This window comes from Haliaeetus leucocephalus, unplaced genomic scaffold, assembly GCF_000737465.1.
Source record: "Haliaeetus leucocephalus isolate CR32 unplaced genomic scaffold, Haliaeetus_leucocephalus-4.0 Scaffold752, whole genome shotgun sequence".
Taxonomy (NCBI): Eukaryota; Metazoa; Chordata; class Aves; order Accipitriformes; family Accipitridae; genus Haliaeetus; species Haliaeetus leucocephalus.
Window position 1 is genome coordinate 3,283,041 of NW_010973188.1, and position 15,796 is coordinate 3,298,836.

A 15,796-nucleotide genomic window follows, 5' to 3' on the forward strand; every position below is an offset into this window, starting at 1 on the left:
CCTACTTTGTATTGCAAATGAATGATTACGGGGCACCTGGAACACAGGAGCTGCAAAGATGTCAGGATGTTTCACAGAGAGAAACTACTAATTAAGGCATTGCAACTCTAGAACTACAAAAACAAGCAGCGCTTGAAATGAAATTAACTGTACCATTCAAGGAGAAGATTTCAGGCTGCAAGTTTTCAAAGGTAAGTCTGTCTGCGTTGAGAGCAGCGTTTTAACTACTTTGCCCAATGTTTTGGTAAAAACTTCTTGATTGTACGTAATCACTACATTGAAAGAAATCACAATGTTCAGTGTCTGAGGTTATTTGCTTTATTAAAAAGTCACAAGAAAATGGACCCGGTTTCTAGCAGCTTTACACACAAAATGAAGAAGGTTGATTTCCTTTAATTGCAAAGAAAACAAAAATTTTCTATGCATATTCTTTCAAATTAGCATAATCCCTTTTTAAACAGCAGACTAATTCCCCAACTACTACTATGCTTTTTTTTTTTTCCCCTCTCACCCTAGATTGGACACAGAATTCTCCTCAATTTGTAAAGAAAAGAGGCCTTCCTGTACTGGATTCAGCACTAGCCACCCCACAGTATTTTTCTATTCACTTATTTTGATGGATACTTCAGTTAAGATGCTCCATTTCTCAAAAGCATAAGCACTCCCAGTATGGAGCATGCATTGTTTGTTTTACGGCTTCTCTTCTGCTATCTCCTATTTCCTTCTCCCCCTAAACAGCTAAAGAAATTCGGCATCAGCTATCCCTCAGCAAATACTTTAAAGTTTTTGGGCTGAGAAGAATGCCAGTAGAGGCTTTTTCAGGACAGCCATCTCTGTGGCATTTGCACACATGTTTAATTTCATTGTCAGCACCTGACATCAACCTGAGAATAACATGGTACTCTCTCCAAGATAGATTATGCCCAGAAAATTTTCTACAATGTTTCAGGTTTGATGCATTTAAGGTTGTTATTCCCTTTAAAATCGTAAGCAAACAAACTTTTTTTAAAACAAAGGTTGTGTCCATTTTTCGGCAAAGGAGGAACTTGCTTGTAACCTTTACTAAAGATCTGACTGATCTCATGCCAGAAACCATCTGTTCTGGTGTATGTTCATCCCTGCCCTTGTCAGGCATTACAATAAAGTGTTATATAAAATAAATTACATCAAACATTTGTGTTTTGTAATATATAACAGGTATATTCTTCGAGAGATGTTGTTCTTCCTCAGAAAAGCCACAAACAGAAGGGGATAGTCAAGCTGAACCCTTTAGTTTAATAACTTTTATATGCAGTATTTCATTGTTAGTTTAGGTATGATACTCAAACACACATGCCTCTTTATGACACATTTAATCTATTCTGTATTGCAACTGGAACACCCTGCTCAAGAAGAATAATTTATCAAAAACATCCTGTACTTTTTATATTGCTGGCAGACTTGAGTTCACCTACCATTTATCACACATTTGCATTTTGCTTATGGCAATTTGTACAATAGTATATATATACACGCAATTAAAAAAATGACAAATTCTCTGTAAGTAGCAGAAAAAGCCTCATTCAAGCTTTACCACAAAACATATTATAAGTAAACATACTAAATATTCAAAATAAACATTTATATATGGCAAAAAAATTAATTAGAGCTTACGAATTAGATGGTAATTTCTGAAAAATGTAAACAACAAATACTTAAAACAAAACAAAGAATTTCAAAGGAAAAGTTCTTAAGACCATGTTATTAACTGCAAGCATGTAAACATTTTAAGCTTCCTCCTATCTAGGGTAGAGACTGGATGGTATTCTGTTACACAAATAGAAATCTCAAGGAAAAAATCAAGACAAAATGCGATGTATTCAGGTAACTCGCTGCAGTTTTTTACTGGCAGTCATACCAAGCATAATTCTTTCATGTTACTTAGATGTCCTTAGATGCCTGTAAGGAGGAAAAAAATATTGTCTAGTCTTATCTAGATACCTGTAACCTGAAACCATTCATTGGTTCAGCAGAGATATTCAGCTGCTCTAATCACTAACAGCTCTTTTTGCAGTATTAGAAATAGCCAACTTTTTTTTTTTTTTTTTACACCAGCAAAGTGCTCTTTTGCTGAAATCTGGTTTTCAACAATTCTTATTCAGTTGCAAATCTCAAGAACATCTTTAGTTATTTGGTGAAGAGGACAGGAGTATGAAGAGAAAATACAGACAAGTTCAGTCTCTTTCGTCCTGAATTTGATCAGAATGTCTCAGATAACATCTTGGGACACCCACTGTTTTCCCTTCTTACAAAAAACAAACAAACAAACAAAACCCCCAAACCTTTTCCTACTAATAGCTTCCCTATACAATGAAACCTTGACTAATACCCGGTAGTTTCTGTTGAAATATTACTTGGCAGGAAACACACATTCTTCCAGTAGCTGAGCCTGACCCAGCAACCATACAGTATATGATGGTAAGTACATTAGAAATATGACACACAGGCAAAGTGTTTAAAATCTAGCTATCCCAAAGAAAGGCAATCACATATAAAGAAGTCTGTTTTCAATATATGTATTTTCTTGAAAGACATCCAATCCAGTTCTTCACATGTTCCTGGAAAGCTCTCTATACATCAGGGAAAAACAAACACCCCCCCTATCATTCTCTATTAATGATTGATGTACTCACCCAAGAGGAAAATAAGCATCTTCAGCAGCAACTGGCTTCAAATCAGTTTGATTTCCAGTTAAAATGAAAGCACTCTAAATGCATTAAATATTCCATGCCTGATTGTATGACATATTCAAATAGATGAACCTCAAGCTCCCCTGAAGACTCAGTTCTTCTTTATGAGAAAAGGAGGAATCCACAAAAAAATAATTCTTTCCACAATCATATAGCACTGTTGGGCACAGCCTGTCCGGTACACAACCAATTAAGAAACCAAACCAAAATAAAATTTTCATTCAGCTGGACAGAGTTTGATGGTCTGTGCTGGTCACTCGCACCAAACAGGTTGAGGGACAGATCTTGTGCTACTTCACAGAAGAGCAACTACAACTAAACATGGACTCAGGATACTAACAGTCCTGTCTAACAAAACCATGGGCTGTAGAAACAAAATGACAGTCAGTATAAAATGTACACGCTTTAATCCATTAATAGCCTTCAATTACTTAATGGAGGACAATCAGCTGCAAGTTCTAATGGCACCAGTCTGGCACAGGAGGAAATTTTCTTGCAAATCTTCAGAAGGAGGTAGCACACCGCTGCCAGAGGAACAGATGAACTTTGCTTTCAGCTTTCAGCTGCCCCCTTTTACTTGAGATACTCTAACCTGGGCCAGAGGAAGAGGACTGGACAAATTAACTCCTCCACCAGCAGCTGCCACTGCCTACTTCCTGCTACCATTTTTTCCAGGGGAGAGAAAAATGTGAGCCCAGGAGTCTGCAGGGCCTCTGGCCATTCATCCAACCCTCAGTCTGCACCTTTAATGGAGAACCAGAGGGGAGAAGGTAGATTTCAGACCAGAAGAACTGTCCTGGCAAGGTGCAGCTTGAGGCCTCCTGAAATACTTTAAGATTGCACTATAATTTGGCATTTTATAACTTTTAAGTGTCTGAACTTGCAACATTAATAATGACATTTGTTTGCATGCATTTTACACAGGGGAAAATGGAATAAAGCAGGAGATGAAGCGTTCTGTGGCAGAATAATTTACTGCATGTTTCTATTTCTAGGCAACTTCAACGTTTGCACAGATCTGCATCTGGAAAAATGGGCAGGTGTAGCACATCAATGTGTATAATAGCTACAAACAATAATATTTATGCCGTTTAAAATCTAGTTCAGGCACGGTAGGTTTTTATAAGCATCATGACATCTCCACATCTGTCAAAATGCCCAAGTCTTATCACAAAACCACAGTGCTACAATTTACAATATTGAGACAGCCAACAATACCATGAAGAAACTGGGTAACTGCAAAAGCAAATGGAAACATTGAAAAGAGCCAGTATCATATCATCACAGAACTCTCCATACACTGATCCAAATGATTATTTGAATCAATGGTCCTTAAATCAGTTTGGAAAGTTCAGAAGCCAAATATATTCCTCAATTCATAACTATAACTGGAACAGGAACTAAATGAGTTGAGTTAGGCCAGCAAACAGTCCTCTGGTTAGAAGATACATCCAGCGCACACTATTGCAAAGTTTGCCTCCAGCACAATAGTTTCCAATCAACTGATTCTTTACATACTAGATTCCCCAAATTTCCTTACCTCTGAACATTTAGAAACCACGTACAGTTACCATATTAAATAATTTTTTTAATAACCCAACCCTCCCTGTAACTTACTGGAGAGCTAGGCCCTTGGCATGATGGAAAATCTTACAGTAGAAACATCTATGAGAAAATGCAGTTCTCACTCCCTACTACAGCATCACAGTTACAAATTAATGTCAAAGCATGAACATTTTCAATTTTTGAATTATTTTTAGTTTTTGTAAATTATACAATTACTTAACCTAAAAAAAGAAAAATAACATTTTCCCTCACTAATTACACAATAGTCCATTGTTTTCTATTCTATCTTTTCCACAAGCATTACTTTTCTTCACTATTTCTAAATTTATCTCACAAAGATATGTCACCAGTTTAATGACTTTCTTTACAAATCCCTTCACCCCACTTTCTGTGAATCCATACTCCCTAGGTCAATGATTACAAATCTCCACATCTTATACTTCATCAGTGTTGTTGCAGAAACTGATCTGCTGAAATCTTACCCTTAACTGGTGTTCAAGAAACAAATTGCCTAAAGCATTCTCCTTGATTATCCCTGGTATTGACCTACATCATAAAAGTAAAATGCTTCCAACGTAATGTTCTCAGACTCTACCCTGATTTGGCTGTACGACCACTTTCTTGCCCCTACTTGAAAATTTGAGAGTAATTCTTTTCACCTTTTATCAGATTTCCCACTGAAAATCTCCTTTGACAATAAATGCATTGGCTTCTCTTAAAATCACAGCTTGTATGCTGACCTGCAGAAGTAAAATATTTTTTTTGTATCAGGAGAAAAGAAAAGCCTTACTGACAGACTGTTTATTCTTTCTTTATTGAGTGAGTATATAAGAACAAAAGCAAGGACCACTAATTATTAGGATTTACTAAGTTGGCTTTGACTTATTACCTATTCCAACTTTTGCAGGTTTTAGAGCACCACTATTTCCATATTCTTTCACTTTCACTAAAACCAGTCTCTAGTCTCTCATTTCCTGCAATGGTTAAAGCAGCACTAAAATACCTTTTGATGGAAGAATTTTTCAGAACAATGCTGGATCACTTTCAAAATATTAAAAAAACCACAGACACAAACACTTCTATCAATAACATTTGTCTCACTGTTATTGTACTATTTCCCAGCAATTGTTTTTGTACATCTTAGCTTAATTTCAGTAAATAAGAAGGCCCTATCTACTACATGTGTGACTGTCAGTCTTTTAAGACAATTCATCCTCTGTGTTTTGAGGGCCAGTTCAACATGGCCCTGGAGCTTCTTGAACTACAATAACCTATGCGCCTAGTGCCTTCTTGTCATGCCAAAAAACTCATTTGGCAGGCTTTGCAGGGGAAGATGGGGGGTATATTCCTTGGAGAAAACTGGGAGGACAGAGAAAACTGCTTTGTTTTAACTGATTTAATTTCTTACCTGTAATAAACTGATCACCACTATTGAATTGTAAGTGCAAAACTATCATCATCAGGGCATTTTATACTTGCTCTACATATATTTTTATCATTCTTGAAAACTATTAAAATCTGAAAAGAATGCAAAATTCATTCTGTTTGTCTTAATATGGCTCTTAAAAAGCCATTTTATGGAGTAAATAGTTTCCATATTTTTAATAGACTACTGCCCTAATCAACCAAAACACACATACAGATTTGTGTCATTCAAGATAAAGCATATTTGAGCCAGAGATAACTGATAAAAATTTATGCAATTTGAATTAATAAACTCCAATATTATTTCAGTCAGCAAATAATTTTCGTGGTGGGTTTTCTTAAATTTGTTTTGGTGATTTTGTTGCATTTGTGACTTCTGTTCTTTTCCTTTAAAAGATTAATTTTCATCAGCCATGAGAATCAGACTGTTCTTCAATTATTCATAGCCTTATTTCTATCTTTTTTTTTTTTTTAAACCAGGAAGACCCAATGTAAACATGTTTAAGACAATTGTTTCTTCAGCATAAAATTCCTGTTTTTTTTAAATTTAAATGTTAGAAAATGATGAATGCCAATTCTCACGTCCTAAATAAAGAAGTTAACTTACCATTGCTTTAAGACTTTTCTAGATGGAAATGGAAGTGCAATTAGCAAATAAATCAAACGTACATTATTATATGAATTAAATAAAATTATAGGCCTTGTAACCAGAAAGACAACTATCAAAATGTTTTACATTTATAATTTGCTCCTTTCTTGTAGATATCTTAGAAATGCATAGGATCTAATTACACTGTTTTACAAGACATTAAAATTAGTAGATCTTAGTGTTTCAGGACTAATTTTATGGAGCAAATAAGAAAAAACATGCCTTCTTGTCTTATGAGCTCCCAGGGAGTTTCTCAACTCTGAATAAACCAGGGACTGAGCGATGAAAGAAAACATGCCTTTGCACCTGCATGGCAGCTGCTGAAGGCTGGTTTACCACTTCAACATACTCTCATTCCAGTTACTTTGCCAATGATTTTCACCAGATCATGCATCCAATTATCTTTAAACCTCAGCATCAAAATACGTCTCCTGCTGGTATATTAATCTAGATTACTGATTATAAGTGTAGGTTTAATAAATTTGGTAATAAAGTACCTAAATTTTAATTAGATGTACCAGTTTTTCTCTACCCTAGCTTATGTTATAACTGTGTTATCACTTGGACTTTTAAACTTTGTTGTTCTACAGGCAGTGACTGCATCATCAATAGAGATATGGAATGTATAAAGATATTAACATTTTTATGTATTCAGCATTAAACAAATCAGCTAAATTACCAATTTTAAACAATTATTCTACACTTCCTACTCTATAAAAAAATAGATTTATTACTTCTTGCTAACCTTATTTCAGAAAGTGAGCATTTAGAAAAATTATGCTTGTTTTACTGCCTACCTTTAGCAGGCCTTTTATCTATGAGGTTTTTCAGTCTAATTCTCTGGTGTACCAGTTAAAGCTGTTTCTTTTTTCTACTTTACATGGTGGAAACTGGAAAGCTACTGTTTATATAACATTTCCCAGACCTTGTTCTTTGTGATATTCTCATAATTCATTCTCCCCCACTCCCCTCGTCCTCAAGCAAACAAATTAACTCTTCACTTTAAACTTATTCCCTAAGTATCCCCTACATGTTTGTCCTGGTTTCAGCTGGGATGTAGTTAACTGTCTTCCTAGTAGCTGGTACAGTGCTATGTTTTGAGTTCAGTATGTGAAGAATGTTGATAACACTGATGTTTTCAGTTGTTGCTCAGTAGTGTTTAGACTAGAGTCAAGGATTTTTCAGCTTCTCATGCCCAGCCAGGGCACCTGACCCAAACTGGCCAACAGGGTATTCCATACCATGTGACGTCCCATCTAGTTTAGGAACTGGGAAGTGGGGGGGCAGGGATTCACCGCTCGGGGACTGGCTGGGTGTCGGTCGGCGGGTGGTGAGCAACTGCCCTGCGCATCATTTGTGCATTCCAATCCTTTTATTACTACTGTTGTCATTTTATTAGTGTTATCATTATCATTATTAGTTTCTTCTTTTCTGTTCTATTAAATCGTTCTTATCTCAACCCAGGAGTTTTACTTCTTTTCCTGATTTTCTCCCCCCTCCCACTGGATGGGGGGGAGTGAGTGAGCAGCTGCGTGGTGCTTAGTTGCTGGCTGGGGTTAAACCACGACAATGTTTAAGCAATCCGAAGTTATCCACATCATAATGACTTCAAATTCCAAAATTATTCAGGAAAAGACTACCTCTTGAATCTAAGGTACTGGTTTTACCTATACAGTCACTTGGCAGGAAAGAGGGAACGCCAAAAATTTGTAAGGCATCTATGCAAAAGAATTTGAAGTACTGGACTACTGCCTAACTCCAAGTGAATTTTTAAGATGCAAAAAGATGTTGATAGTTGTAAGGGGAAGTATGCTGGGGCAGAAGTTACTGATTAGGGTGCTGGAACTGTGCATGTATGTATATTTTCTAAAATGAGTCATGTAGTAGATTTTTAATGTGAATGTTTTTGTTATACCAGGCCCTGCAAATGTGTATTTCACTTTGAAAACAATGCTAGCTAACTAAGAAACAAATATTCACTTCGCTTGTCAGTGTCATTTTACTAAAAAAAGCTTCAGTTTCTTTATAATTGGGCTTTTGCAGCTGGGTGGGGAAGGAAAGCACACAAGAGGAAATGAGTCCAACAATCCCAAATGAAATATAAAGCATTTCAATACCAAAATTAGCACAGAAGAGGTCAAGGTCATGAGTAGAAGATAACTGGTTTCATGAATGTCTGATGTAGTATTTCCTTTTCATTAGAAATTGAGAGCCAAGCAGTATACCAGGCAATTTAGAGCATCTCCTATGCAATTGCCATTTGAAATGATTTGTTGTCGTCAAACACTACCACCCAAAGAAGCATGGTAAAACGTATGAGGCCTCTAATAGCACAACAGCATTACTGACTTTCAAAATTATGAGCTTACTGTTCTGGACAAATATTGAGCCCAAAGTTACTGACTGTCAGCGCTTAGGATATATGTTTCAATGTTAAAGCCTGTTAATGACTTAAGCCTTAGGACAAATCCACTTAGAGAGGACACAAAATCTTCAGAAAAGTATTATGTATATTTTTTTTTCTTTATGCCATTTACATTTATTTTTTAGTTATTTAATGGTACTTATATGAAATATGATTTTATAGTTATTACATTATCATTATCAAGCAAGTGTACCTCCTTGAATGTTTTTGTTTTCAAAGAAAAAGCTGGTTTACCTGTCAATTATGTTATTCATTTTTATGATATATCAAAAGGCACAAGCAGAACTTCCCCTAAAGTCCTAGAAGAAGCTAGATTTACAAGCTTACTTGTGAAGGACGGATTTAAAACCAGACCATTCATTTGCTGTTGCAAAAGCAAGAATACTGATATCATCCATCAATTCACCCTGACAATGATACATTTAAAATTAGCCCTAATCCAGGCTAGATCATTTGGCGTTAGGGAAGAGAGTATCCCCATTTCCATACAAGCATCTTGCCCCCTTTTTGGTATGCTTGCAGCTTATTTGTTTGCAGTCCAGCACTGTAGTCTCTCTCTTACTCTGCAGTCTCAAATGCTAAAAATATCCAGCCAACCTTAGCTTTAATCTGCATCTTTATACGAGTCAGGAACAGGAGAGGTAGTTGTAGTCCCTCTTCCAAAGAGATTTGGAAGGTTCCCCCTTTCCTATGAGATGAATTGAAATTTTTGTCACAGCTCAGTATAGCTGCATACATCTGCCCTAAACCAGTAGACATATATCTCATGCAATCGTATGTGTGGAGACTCACCCATGGAGGACAACTGCATCTTGTATAGATGCAAGTTCCCTATTTGTAGTTAGTTAGCTAGCTTTGATACTGCCATTGGTGAACAGTAGTTATAAAACACTTCACACAGGGTGCAAACCTGCAGAGGAACTGCATACACTTCAAGATAGTAAGCCTGCAATAAGTTCCAAGCTATTGTGGTTACACTGCTTTTATAGCTCCCAAATCAGCTTGCTCTGGGGGAAGGCACAACTGCAGTCAATGCTGAAAAATAGATCCAAAGACTTCTTGCATCAGCTTTGCTTTCTGTTTTTCACTAAAGGGGGAAATAAGGACAAGGACGGAGAAAGAAATAAAAAGAAGAAAAGCTATCACTGTTAAGTTAGAGTTTAATTACATTATAGGAGGAACAGACAACTGCCTCAGCAAAAGGGAGAGTGTGGTTTGTAGTACCTAGCATATGCATTGGACAATGCGCCTCAAGAAAATCTGTCTACCAGTACCGGGCTATCTCAGAACGTGGTTTGTTAGCTCACCTCGGGATACCTATCTCCAGATTTGCAATTATATTTATGACATACAGCTGTAAAGCTTCATCTATTCAATTTATCAATAGGTGGGAATACTGTGTCCTCCATGCCTTGCATCTGGTCTGATTACATGTGGAACTTAATTATTTTAATTGTTTAGTTTGTTGAAGTTGAGCTTATAATGCTTATGCCTTCCAGGGCAAAGCTTAGGCAGAAAGATGTGAATGTTGTGTCCTGTAATCTGTTGATATTCATATTTTTCCTTGCAACTTGCTGTCATCACTTTGTCTATAAAAAGACTGTAATACTACAGTTCAATATGGCTTAAGGATTCTACTGTCTGACATTATGACTCCTAATACCATCATTAGAATTGTCAGGACACTGAGTGAAGAGAGTCTGAAGGGAGAAAGGTAAATGCCTTCGGAGCTAAGATTCAATGGGAAACATTTGGAAAAAATAGGAGGCTTAATATTTTTGGCTGCTTTTATAAAGTGCATTGACATTAGAAGTGGAACAGCTTGGGTACTGAATGAGCAAAAAGGTTTGTCCTTTAAAACTACTAGCTAAGAAAACATGAAGAAACTTTAGCACAGAAAGAATGGTTTCATTCTTTTCCCCACACCGGCTAATAGCACTGATCCAAACTGGCAAATACAACAGTGCAGTAGAAAACTTCTAGGCAGAAATCATTACCTGGAAAATTATACTATTCAACATTCTCTTTTTTGCCAGTGGTACAAAACCACTTCAGTTATTCCTGAATAACTCTTGGCAGACTGGATCTCTGATTTTTTTTTTTTTTTTCCAACAAAACCCATAATTGCATAGTGGAAATAAAACAGAGGGAGCCAAGCACCACCACGTTAATTATTTTGAAGTGTGCTAATGAGTTCAGTGTATCCCCAGAATCACTTGTGTCATGTAGCATCTTCTGTCAAATCTGTCATGTGCTTAAGCAAAATGAAATACATTCTGGAATGTGTGCCTTGAGACTGAAATCTTAATTATCACCAAGAGGTCACTCTCTCTTGTGATTGCTTTCTGAAGTAGTAAGGTTTATTTCTAGGGTTCTGGAGACCTTGCGATCGTGTGTAGAATTCATTGAGGAAAGGTTTTATAAGACACCTGGCTTTTCTCCCCTTTTTAAACACTTTTTGGAACATGTGTTCTAATAATAAATACAATTCATAATAGTTGACAACTATTGGGATATCAATGCAGGATCTCTACAGAGAGGTCTGTCTTCCACTTATTAATCTCCTGAAGGAAGAGATTTAAATCTCAGCTCACCAGTGCATCTCACAGGTCCCACTAACTTTGTTAAAACTTTCAACTTCATGTGAAACAAATTTATTAGCAATTAATTTTTCTCCTCCTTCCTCCCCTCTCCCATTCCAAACACAAATAAAAGCAACTATTAAAATCTTATTTAATGTACTCCTAGAGTACAAGAGGGGGTTAAGGAATAGGAATAGGAACTCCTAGTACAGTGATCTAATAGTTTAGCTGAATGGACAAGCATTGTTAATTCCCTTGGTCATACCAAAAGACTCACTCTATTGCTCCAACCAGGTCTTGAGAGGCCTGATCAAAAAGATATACGACTTGAGAAGCAAAAGAAGCGGGAGAAATCTGTTAGCCTCAAACATCTCTAGATCAGCCTAGTGGGAGGAAGGCTGCTCCCCTCTCCTTTTTGAACTCTTCCCTTCAACGTTGAATTTGTCCAATGTAGAACAAACGCCAAATAAAGCAAAGGACAGGGAGTAAGTTGGCAAGGAGGTGACAGTTTAGTTTTGAAAATAAAAAGGACATGTTGCTATGATAAATGACATAACTTTCTTGCATAACCATTTAAAGTCCATCAATGTGAAAATAACGAAACAGCAAAGTTGCATTCAGGCTTATAGAGCTCAAGACGCCAGTTCTGTTAGATCTATACCAGCCTTTTCTTTCTATAGGTGTACATAAACTATTTTTCAATTTGAAAGAATTGAACACCAACTAGCATGTTTCTATAGTAAGAACAATTTAAACAAATAAACAAACAAAAAAATAATTACTTCCCTTTTTCATACACACAGAAAAACATTAGTTGCTGGAGAAAATGACACTCTGAAGTATTATTTAAGTGAAAATTACAGGGCAGTTGACACAGAATTCCCAAGCACATACATCTGTGTATGACTAAGGATATAAAACAAGATCTCCTGTGACTTTTCAATCTTAGACATAATGATTAGCCTATAATATTGCTAGTCTGCTCCCAGGTCTCCTGAAGTCTTATTAAAAACACCCTTTCAAGACACATTTCTCTTCCCCTAAGAGGCAAATTCCTTTGCTGCCAAGAAAAGCAAGCAAGAAAGAACCGTATGAAATACCGCATATGTCGTACTGTGTGTTAGGAAAACCAGGCGATTAGCTTACAGGCATGCTATCGTGAGGTGCAGAGAGCAGCAGAAAATACAATCAGAAAAGGGGCACATAACAAGCTGAGAAAAGCTGCAAGCATAGAGGTAGCCAGTGTAACCATCCAGACCAAGCTGCAGGAAGTCGCTGTAACAAGTCACTGTAGGATAAGCCTGAGCAGGCTACTGGTATACCAGGCACGTGGCAGCTTCACCTCTTTCACTGCAGCAACAATGGTCTCACTTCTACCCCACCATCCTTTGTACAAAGCATGGCATTTTAATTCATTTTGCTTCAATCTTAAAAATATTTAAAAATCCACTGTAATGGAGGAGTACACTTATTTCATGTATCAAGAAACTACAGTGGGATGCTATCCTTTATGTGCTTTAAACTGGTTTGTTTATTTTTGGGGTGTTTTTTTTAATCATCCCTCCCTTTTCTCTTTTTTCATTTGCTCCTAGACCACTCAAAATTCCCCCTTTTCTCCCCCATCCTATTACTTGAGCTCTGGCTGCACTTTCAGCAGTAATTTGTGGTTTAACAGCTTATTCCAACCCATTTTCCACTATTAATAGTTTCTGAATTACTTTCTTACAATAGAAGGTAGGTGAAGATCTCAAAACTGATGTAGAAATGGCAGGTTTCTGGTTATGTGGAGAGCTATTTATCAAAAATGATCGCTTTTTCTTCCTGTTTTCTCCCTCCCCCTCTTTCCTTTCTTTCCACCCTAGCACTTCTCACCATTCCTCACCTACATCCATAAGGAAAAAAAACAAATACCCAACCTTAAAAAAATCATACTGTATCCAGAGACACATTTTGGTTGGCAGTACCTTGATCCAGACTTCAATATATATTATACTGGTCATGACTAAATATTCTAGTGGAATGTAAAATAGCTGGTTAAGCTTTCACATACTGTTTCTTTTTCTTAGAAAAAATCGATGAAAAAAGTACTGGCTTTAGAAATCTTCAACTTTATTTTTGTGGATCCAAACCTCATTTAGGCAAAAACTGGACACACAACCAGTAGCATCCAGAAAAAGTTACAAAAAAAACCCCACTTTCCTCCTCACATCCAGTTAGCTACTAGCTGAAGTATGTTTCAGAGTACCCCGAATGATCATTTTAAAACCTGTTCCAAAGACTATGTTATCTGTAGTTCAGATTTTTAAAGTAATCAGAAAAAGGTTTTGAAAATGAACATTCCTTTTTAAGCTTTCCAATTAGGAAAAAAACACTTACAAAATCATTTCATAAAACCTGTTTGATGTAAAGTAGGGATATATTTAATACTTGGAGCGTGGCAGCTAAATTCAACCAATATACCCTCATTTCAAAAATAGCTGCAATTATTTTCACATAATTAAAATAAGTTAAACAAACATAGCCAGGGCCACGAAAAAATGTAGCCCAAAACCGCTTTATTTGACAAACCAACAGTCTAGCCTGGCTTGCTTTAAGGCTGAAAAGCAGCATATGCCAGCCCAGTGATATTAATCTAAAAAGATGCTTATCAGCTGCAGACCCAGTGTAGAAGCAGGTAAGGGTAGAAATAGGGAAAGGAAGGAGAGCTACAGTAGAAGACAGGAGAGTCCCAGCATCAATGTCAGAGCCTACAATGGCTCATGCACTGTTCAGACAACCCTAAAGTAAGTAACAGAGGATTTAGTTTACCACTTCTTATTCAAGCTGTCTTGAATTTTTATAATTATTTTAAAAATTTGATATTGCAACCAATGGGGGAATCTAATCATATTTAGACCCACCTCCTCCCTTAATCTTCAGTATCTAATCTTTCTACAGGAATCTGAACTAGTAAACATGAAATTGTAAAACCAACCAAACAAAAAAACCCCACAAAAACAATTTGTATGAAAATTCTATGGTTTTGAAATCCATTTTCTACTGATAAATAGCCACAGAACTTGCTAGCTCTTTGGCATCTTCATGAAGATGAGACATCAAAAAAACTTGTGTTATGTATGAAAATAACATCATTCACCCTATGTTTACTGATTCTTTCTTAGAACTGTTAGAAACCATGATATTAAAAAATTCTGATCTGATGGAACTCAGGAATGAAAACCTTAAATGGAAAGTTATTCAAGTTATTTGATTAATTTAGCACACATCAATTCTTAAACAACTTTTAACTATTTTTGGAAACTAAGTTTCATACCACATCAAATCAACACAAATATGTCATTATATTCAAATGTCTAGAAAACTTAATGAAAGAAAACATAAACATATTAAGGTTAAAGATAATATTTAAAACCACAGATTCTGTGTCTCTGTGTCTACTGTGAGGTCACCTCCCAAAATGTCACAGTGCATGCTAATCAAATCCTTCACATTACTGCAGTTGCAGCACACGATGAAGTCAGACAAATGTACTTGCAATGATAGCCCCTTCATGAAGATTTCTGTCATGAGACTGTCAAACTGTATAGTATAACAGTTTCTAGTACTCAGGTCTAATCAAGCTAGACAAAAATGTTGGACACACTCCAACTGTTTTATTGCTTAGGGCATCAAGGATTCTGAGATCCCCTCCCAGATGCCATCAGATGCTACATCTCCCAGACTTGGAATCCTCACTTCCTTGACACTCTCCTACTGACCCCAGGAAATTCCACTATAGCAACTCCATGTCCTCCTCAGCAAAAGAAAAATGCAGCAGCACATCCAAGCTGCATTTCAAAGATCCATGCATCAATAATGATTCTAAATGAAACATTAGCTTTTCAGGATTTAATTACACAGCACCATAATGATAAGTTTTATACACTCCTGGCTGTTTTAGTCAGCAGGACTGTTGCCTGATGGACATATAGAAATGGCTGCTGTTCGTGTGTGACAAGACTTAAGAGCATAAAGATGACAAATGGCTATCAAAACTCTGTAATATGAAGGGAAAAAAAAATTATCTTTAGAAAGCCTACAGATCTTTCCTTTGAAAAATTTATTTTTTAAATAAATCTTATTAGTTGACACATTTCAGAATTTTAAAATTTCTTTTTTGTATTTGAAAACTGATCTTCTCTTTGTTTGGAGCAAGATTATTTAATCACTGCCTCAAACTTGCCATAAAAATACTAATCACTAAGTATTATATCAAAACGGTAAATTGAAAGTGCTGCTTTATTTGCAAACGTGTTTTCTTGTTCTCACAATAACAATAACTATTTACAAGTTTCAGTGTTTTCTACAGATTTAGTTGAGTAAAAACTATTTAAAAATATGACAGCAGTAGCAGCTTCACATTCGTGAACTTCTACATAAA

The 15,796-nt window shown here is 36.3% G+C and overlaps 1 protein-coding gene across 1 annotated transcript in view; it reads right to left on the reverse strand.

Moving 5' to 3' along the window:
* The window catches only part of TTC27 (tetratricopeptide repeat domain 27), a 142,130-nt gene that overhangs the window by 45,275 nt on the left and 81,059 nt on the right, over positions 1–15,796 (reverse strand). The window lies entirely within an intron of this gene.